This window comes from Penaeus chinensis, chromosome 16 (assembly GCF_019202785.1).
Source record: "Penaeus chinensis breed Huanghai No. 1 chromosome 16, ASM1920278v2, whole genome shotgun sequence".
In the NCBI taxonomy this organism is placed as follows: Eukaryota; Metazoa; Arthropoda; class Malacostraca; order Decapoda; family Penaeidae; genus Penaeus; species Penaeus chinensis.
The window spans coordinates 2,738,987-2,746,486 of NC_061834.1; the positions used below are offsets into that span (position 1 = coordinate 2,738,987).

The 7,500-nt window shown below is 53.9% G+C and overlaps 1 protein-coding gene across 6 annotated transcripts in view; it reads left to right on the forward strand.

Moving 5' to 3' along the window:
* Positions 1 to 7,500, forward strand: part of LOC125033439 (semaphorin-1A-like) — a 302,686-nt gene that overhangs the window by 153,989 nt on the left and 141,197 nt on the right. The gene's annotated exons all lie outside the window — the stretch shown is intronic.

Sequence of the window (7,500 nt, forward strand, 5' to 3'; positions counted from 1 at the left end):
CCCGGTACGAGTCAGGCCCTCCTCCTCCTCCTCCTCCTCCTCCTCCTCCTCCTCCTCCTCCTCCTCCTCCTCCTCCTCCTCCTGGGGCAGGGAGTAGAGGGGTACAGGTGGAGGTGGAGATGGAGGTAGAGGTACAGGTGACGTGGAGAGGGAGGTGGAGATAGATGTGGAAGTAGATAGCAGAAGAGGAGTAGGAGTAGGAGTAGGGGACGGTAATAGCTATAGACATGAGGGAAAGGGTTATTGATGAGGGGCTGTATGGATACGGGTGTCACAGACGACATGCTCAGTCCCTGTCGCTGTTGTTATCAATTTGTTTCACATGGAAAAGCACCGTCGTTAATCTCTCTCTCTCTCTCTCTCTCTCTCTCTCTCTCTCTCTCTCTCTCTCTCTCTCTCTCTCTCTCTCTCTCTCTCTCTCTCTCTCTCTCTCTCTCTCCTCCGTCTTCCTCTCTCTCCCTCTCTATCTCCCTCTTCCTCCCTATTTATCTCCATCCCCCTCTCCATCTCCCCCCTCTCTAGCCCCTCTATCTTTCTATTTTCCCTCTCTCTCCCCGCCTCCCTTCCTCCCTCCCATAAGCAAAAAGAAGCGAATATCGTAAGCAAAACGTATCTCCACATCTTCGCTGTATAAGTATTCCAAGTAATGCTTTGGAAATCTGCAACGAACTGCCTTTTTCCCCCCTTCATCTTTCGCCTTTTTCCCTGCGTAGTGAAGGTCAGCCATTCAAACTCCGCGCTGGGTACGAGGCTTAATGAGCCCGACACAATGCGTTTTGACAGGCAGGCTAACCCGAGGGGCCTTTACGTTCGTCTGACGAGATTCACGTTGGAGATTGAATGAAATCGGGTTTTGGGAGGCTGAGCCGGCGAAGGAAGGGATAGGTGAGCGGGGGTTAAGGGTTCCGAGGTTAGGTGCCTCCTTTTTATGTTCTTCTTGTTCTGCGTAGACGTGTAACCTCTCTTTTGCTTTGCCTTGCCTTGCCTGCTCTTTCCTTCCTTTCCCTTCGTTCCATTTCCTTTTCTCATTTCTTTCCTCCCTCTTCCTTTTCTCATTTCTTTCCTCCCTCTTCCTGTTCCTTTGTTCTTCTTCTCATTCCTTCCCTCCCCTTCCCTCCCCTTCCCTCCACTTCTCTTCCCTTCCCTTCCCTTTTTTTTCCACGCCTTCTCTCCACTTTTCTTCCCTCCCCTTCCCACCCCTTCTCCCTCTTCCCTATCCTCCCCTTCCCTCCCGTTCTCTCTCTCCTCTTCGCTCCCCTTCCTTCCCTCTCCCTCTTCTTATCTACGTCCGAGGAGGCCATATCATTAAAGGGAGGTTCAAGGGTCGATTGCTTTATCTAATTGGTCCTTTTGGGGTTTGCTGGCTCTGTTGATTCAGTGTCGCGAGTCAGGTGCTGGCTCGGGCTGACAACGGGGCCGCAGACAGACGGGGAGCTGTGGGATTCTGGTGTCGCCGGATTCCTCAACCAGGAGGTGGAGGTGGAGGAGGAGGTGGAGGTGGAGGAGGAGGTGGAGGTGGAGGAGGAGGTGGAGGAGGAGGTGGAGGAGGAGGTGGAGGTGGAGGTGGAGGGGGAGGGGGAGGGGGAGGGGGAGGTAATTAGGAGTCCGGTCGTCTTGACTCCTCGGCGTTAGTCGGTCGTTGCCAGATTTCCCCCCCCCCCTGTCATTCTTTATTTGAGCCGGATGGGAAGACCGGTTATCGGGAGGTCTACGTGGAAGGCTTGAAAACTTGTGTGCGCGGGAGGAAGGAAGGGATGGTGGGGGAGGGAGGGATGGGAGGGCTGAGGGAGAGAGGAGGAAAAAGTTAGGTTTGGTTGCTTTTTAGGCCCACGGAAGGCTTAGCGGTTGATGGTTGTTGATGCGGGAAGACGCGGGTTAAGGCTGGCGGCCGCCTTGATAAGTCAGTGGAGTAGAAGCAGACCTGAGTGAGGCTGACGGGGCTCTAGATTGGCAATTTTACGGGTCCTCAGATCCAGCGGCGGCGTGTCGCGTCTCCTCCGACTGCCTTGGCCGCACACAACCTGTTTTTTTTTTTTTCAATTGTTGAGAAAGAAAACAAAGTTGTGCTATTTTAGTGTCTTCGTTTTTCCTTTTTTTTTTTTTTTTTTTTTTTTTTTTTTTTTTTTTTTACCTAGTTTTATTGTCGAAAGGAAAAAGTGATAAGCAAGGGGCTCCATTAAGCGAGATCTAAAGTGTGATCTCCTGGCTGCCGGTCATAAGAGCGCATTGTTCGTCGCCGTAACACTGAGAGACGCTTTTGTTCTGCCGCCGTCCCGCGCGCACGAAGATGAGCCGCGACAGGACGTGGATGCGTAGGCGTTCGATGCGCGAGGAATCACGCGTCGTTACGTCTGCAAGGTTCCGCTCCGGCGCCTCGCGTTGAACGTCGTCGGCGTCTCGGCGAGGCCTTCCGAAGCGTGGTGGCGTCGGCGGCGCTGCAATCGGACCGCCAGGTGGTCAGAGCGGCAGCAGATGGGATTAGGCGCAAGGAAGTGGCTCTGATAAGGGGTCAGTTGCGGTGGCGGAAGGTGAAGCGGTCGGTGGGCGGGTTGGTCGCGGCGGCGGGCGTGCTCGCGGTCGGCGGCGGAAGGGCAGGCTATCGCCACTCTACTTCCGGCGGTTACGCTCGCCTGCCCGCCATATGCTTACCGGAACGATATCAAGATTGTGGGCGGCCTTCAGGGCAGAAGGGACGGGAAGTCGGGACAGGACAAGAAACACGAGGCTTTTGTTACTTGATGCGAGAGAGAGAGAGAGAGAGAGAGAGAGAGAGAGAGAGAGAGAGAGAGAGAGAGAGAGAGAGAGAGAGAGAGAGAGAGAGAGAGAGAGAGAGAGGGAGAGAGGGGGGGGGGGGCATCGGGTGTGATTCCCCGTTATTGGCGAAATTCCTTTGTGTGAAATTTGGACTCGTGACAAGGAGAAGTGCCCGTTTTTTTGTGTTTCAATGGATTATCCCGTGACACAAATCGAGCCCTAAATCTTCCCAATTTGGAGCCGTTCTTAGCCCGGTGTGTGGGGGGGTGGGGGAGGGGGGAGGAGAGCGTTGTATCAAGCCACTTTCTAAAAGGGAAGCGAACCTGTATTCTCAAAAAAAAAAAAAAAAAAAAAAAAAAAATCACAGGAGTCGAGGCGCAAGGAATTCAAGATGCCGACGTCAGGGCGACAGGCAGGGCAGGGAGACACGGCCGAAGGGAGGAAGAGGAGAATGGGGTGGTGGGGAGGATGGGGTCGGATATCAGTGAGGGAAACGCGGGAATTATCTTGTTGTTCAGGGGATGTGTCCGTTGGCATCCATCTCTTACCTTACCTACCCCGTCTCTGTAGTCCCGCTCGCTGTCGGCTCGGTCTTTCTTCTCTCCTCTCTTCTCTCTTCTCTTCTCCCTTCTTTTATCTTCCTTTCTTTTCTTTTTTCTTCTCCTCTTCCTTTTTTTTTTCTTTTTTCTTCTCTTCTCTTTTCTTCTCTTCTCTTCTCTTTTCTTCTCTTCTCTTCTCTTCTCTTCTCTTCTCTTCTCTTCTCTTCTCCTCTCCTCTCCTCTCCTCTCCTCTCCTCTCCTCTCCTCTCCTCTCCTCTTCTCTTCTCCTCTCCTCTCTCTCTCTCCCTCCCTCCCTCCCTCCCTCCCTCCTCCTCTCTCTCCCTCCCTCCCTCCCTCCCTCCCTCCCTCCCTCCCTCCCTCCCTCCCTCCCTCCCTCCCTCCCTCCCCCTTTCTCCCTATCCCTCCCTCTCTCCCTCCGCCCCTCCGTCTGTACCTCTCCGCAACCAGAAGTGCTTCTCCCTAATCCGCGTGACACCTGCCACGCCGCCCCCGTCGTCGCCGCCCTCTCGTCCTGCGGCAGGTGGCGCGCCGGCCTGACAAATGATGCGGTGAGTGAGGGTGGCACTTCTACCTGCCCCTGATCCTGGCCCTGGGCACTGACCCTGCCACCCGCTACGCTGTGCCACAGTAAGGGTTGGAGACGTTAGGATATTTACTACACGAGAATAGAATAGACGAGAGAATAGAGTTCAGGGAGAGACGATTCTCAGAAATGAGGGGAAATAAAAAGAGAAAATTCGTAAAGGGTCCTTCCTCCATTCCCCCCCTTCCCCCATCTTCCTCCTTTCCCCTCATTGGTGGGTCCCTACATGCCTCCACGCCCCGGTATGCTGGTGTTTCGAGAAGAGGGTGTGGGGGGGCGGGAGAAGGGGGTATGGGGGTCATGGTCCGGGGTATAGGGGGACGGAGACGGTGGCAGGGGAGGGGAGGGGCAAGGGAGGAGAGGGGAAGGGGCAGGGGCAGGTGAGGGGAGGGGCAGGGGTGAGAGGACCCGCCACTCTTCGAAAGATTGATGGAACGAAAATGGAAACCGAGGTTGGGACTGGACATGAGTACGACGCGACAGTGACGAAGGACCCTGGAAGGAGGAGCGAGGTCGAAGGATACGCGGCCTGAGGTGAGGATGCGCGAGGGAGACGCATTCGAAAATGAAAAGAGGAACGGGAAAGAGTCTTGAGAAATGATGGCGATGAGTGAAAGAAAGTAGAGAAAACGGGGGGGGGGGGGGGGGGAGAGAGGTTTAAATACCGGAAGTTCGGAAAAGAGGAAAAGGAAGATAAAAAAAAATCGTGATGAGAGAGGGAGGGAGACAGGCAGCCAGACCGACCGAGCGACCGAGACCGAAGTTGAAGAAGGCTGAAGACGCACAAGCGGAAGGCGGCGTCTACGTAAAGCAAACACCTGGTTAATGAGGAGAACGAGTCAAAGGATGCACCGTTCGGCCATTGACGGCAAAACCAACATCTCGGGTGAAATGGGATAGATTTGGATCGGTCTCGTCTTACTTTCTTACTTATTAATGCGTTTATTACACCATGAGAACAGAGAAAAAAACTGTTCCTGGCATGTAATCACTTTTTTTTAATGTCACTTAGGTCCCAAATAAACAAAAACAAAAACAAAAATTTGCCAATCCTTCCATCCTCTCGGCTCCACCCAGTGTTGTTGTTGTCCCCGTAGTTAAAACCCAAGGACAAGGACAGTCCGACACAGCGGTGGGCACGAGCGGGACAGGTAGAGGGGCGCGGAGCTCATTTGTCACTCTGGGCCTCCGCCGCGCGCGTGCCACTCTGCACTCTGCGTGGCCTGCGTCGGGATTTGCCTGTAGTGGCTACCCGGGATTGTTTTTTTTTTTCCGTCTTTCCCGTGTTCGATATCTGATTGGCTCTCTCTTGTATGTGATATCTGATTTGCTCTGGTATTTTTTTGTTTTGTTTTTCATGTTTTCTTTACTCATTCTTATTCTGTGTTCCACTGTTCGCTGTGTTCGTCATTTAATACCCTCTCTCCCTCTTTCCTTTCCTCCCTTCTTCCTGTTTTCCCGCAATTCCACTTCCTTCACCCCCCCCCCTCCTTCCCCTCCTACCTCTTTCCTCTTTCACTCTCAAAATCACTCAATCATCCCGTTCTTCTTCCCCCATTCCTTTCAGGCTTTGGATCTCGGTCCGTCCTCGCTTTCAAATTTCCATCTATCACTCGTCACCCACTCCAAACAGCGTATTCTTTCTGCGAATTCTAAAGGTTTGTGGGGGCATCTGCTTCTCACTCACCTCTCTCCCCCTCCGCCTCCTCTTCTTCCTCCTCCACATCCCCCTTTTCTTCTTTTCCTTCTTCTTTTTCTTCTTCTTTCTTCCTCCTCCTCCTCCTCCTCCTCCTCCTCCTCCTCCTCTTCCTCTTCTTCTTCTTCTTCCCTTTCCTCCTTCCCTTGCCCTTGCTCCTCCTTCTCCTCCTCCTCCTCCCTCTTCTTCTTCCCCTTTCCCCCCCCCCCTTCCTTCTTGGCCCCCCCCTTCCCCCTTCTTCATGTGTCCAATAACATCTCAAGACTCCTGAAATCCTTGTTTGTGAATGTTGTCGAGCCAGATTGCCAGGGATGGCGACGGCCGGGGCGGTGTGTGTGTGTGTGTGTGTGTGTCTGTGTGTGTTAGTGTGAGGCAACCTCGTTGTCAGTGTCACCGACCTGCCCTCCCTGTTCCTCCCCCTTCCCCCCCCCCCTTGCATTCTCCCTCCTCCTCCTCCTCATCCTCCTCCTCCTCCTCCTCCTCCTCCTCCCTTGCATACTCCCTCCTCCTTGCCCCAGGGCCCCCCCCCCCCCCTTCCTGTTACTGCTTTCCATATATGGTATTTCGGTTGGATTGCACAGTCGACCCAACGCAAATGTGAGAGTTGGCGCGAGTTAACAGTGTGCACATGTACACATTCACACGGTTACACGCATATGCACATAAACACGTACATGTAAATACAAGCAGACTTACAGATATATATATGAGTACAGGGTACGCCAATAGAGTATGTTTGCTTCAGTATCTGCCAAGTGTATTCGGTGATATTGTGTGAGTAACGAACAATGTCTGTGTGCACATAGATCAAGAACAAGCGATGAAATGGGACGAGGGGAGGGGGGGGGGGGAGGCAGCAGGGGAGATGGACAAGCAGGAAGGCAAGTAAGCAGCCAAGTAGGGGTTTGGTCGGGTGGTTGACAGAGATGTGGCGGAAGTGGCTTCGGGGCAGGGGCGGTGGCCAAGCAGGAAGGCAAGCAGGCAAGCAGGCAAGCAGGGGGTTTAGTCTGGCGGGCGACAGAGCTGTGACGGCGAGGTATATGAAGGCATCATGGCCAGCGGGTCGCCCTCTGACAGGTCACTTTCTCGCTAGGGCGCAGTGACCGCACGCGACAATGGGGAAGGGGGCCGTCGAGCGACTCATGCATTAAGCTACTTTTTGCATCTTTCTCTTTTTTTCTTTTCTCCTTCTTTTCATCTCCCCCTTCTGCAACTCGGGTTCTTGCTCCCCGAGCGTGGCTGCACGGCCTCAGGCGGAACCAAATACGGAGATTGGCTCAGAGTTAATCATTCCAGTACACCCTGATCCTCTTCCCCTTCCCCTTCCTCTTCCCCTTTCCCCCTCACCCTTCCCCTTCCCCTTCCTGTTGCCTCCCTCTCCCTCCCTTCCCCGCTGCCCTCCCCACCTCTCCCTTCCCTGCTGCCCTCCCCTCCCCCCCTCACCCTTTCCCACCAGGTGTGTTGATGAGGAAAAGTGACTGCTTACTGCTGGCCGATTCGCCGCCGCCTGTTAGCTTCGAAATCATTTTTGGATATTAATGCAAGAGAGAGGGAGGGGGGGAGAGAGAGAGAGAGAGAGAGAGAGAGAGAGAGAGAGAGAGAGAGAGAGAGAGAGAGAGAGAGAGAGAGAGAGAGAGAGAGAGAGAGAGAGAGAGAATGAGAATGTGAATGAAAAGCAAAAAAGAAAAGAGCGCGGACAGGACGTGGGTCGTGCGTGGGTGTCATCACTTTATTGGTGTCAAGTGTTGTGATTGCGAGGGTGAGGGCCATGATGACGGTTGCCGTGGGGGGAGGGGTTGTCTCTCTCTCTCTCTCTCTCTCTCTCTCTCTCTCTCTCTCTCTCTCTCTCTCTCTCTCTCTCTCTCTCTCTCCCTCCTCCTCTCCTCTCCCCTCCCCCTCCCCCTCCC